We start from the raw sequence: 329 nt of genomic DNA, 5'->3' as shown, positions 1-329 counted from the left end.
GGCCGAACCAGGCATCTCAGTAGATTTCAGTCAGAGCGCCAACTACGGCAGGGAAAGCCAGGTGTGACCTTGCGGACACCGGCAACTGGAACCTCCAAGAGCAACTTCGTGCCTGGCGGGGAATTAGCGAGAGAAATATAGATCTCGGGTCCCTATGTGGGGCGAGGCACTTCCGGTTGGGACGCCCAACCGCGTCGTCTAGCTGCAGGCTCCTCTCGCCTGACAACTGGTCTCCCGCCAAACCCCTAGCACCTCCCACCTCCCGGCAACCTCCTACCTCCCGGCAACCTCCCACCTCTCGGCATCCTCCCGGCGGGCCGCCGCTCCGT

At 63.2% G+C, this 329-nt stretch overlaps 1 protein-coding gene across 1 annotated transcript in view; it reads right to left on the bottom strand.

Annotated features, from left to right (window-relative positions):
- The window catches only part of TMEM232 (transmembrane protein 232), a 287,557-nt gene extending 287,228 nt beyond the window's left edge, over nt 1-329 (bottom strand). The window contains exon 1 of the mRNA XM_010843785.1: nt 296-329. The gene's annotated coding sequence lies outside the window, so the exon portion shown is untranslated. The remainder of the gene's footprint in view (nt 1-295) is intronic.

This window comes from Bison bison, unplaced genomic scaffold, assembly GCF_000754665.1.
Source record: "Bison bison bison isolate TAMUID 2011002044 unplaced genomic scaffold, Bison_UMD1.0 scf7180017864189, whole genome shotgun sequence".
Classification (NCBI taxonomy): domain Eukaryota; kingdom Metazoa; phylum Chordata; class Mammalia; order Artiodactyla; family Bovidae; genus Bison; species Bison bison.
This window is presented reverse-complemented; position numbering and strand designations above follow the sequence as displayed.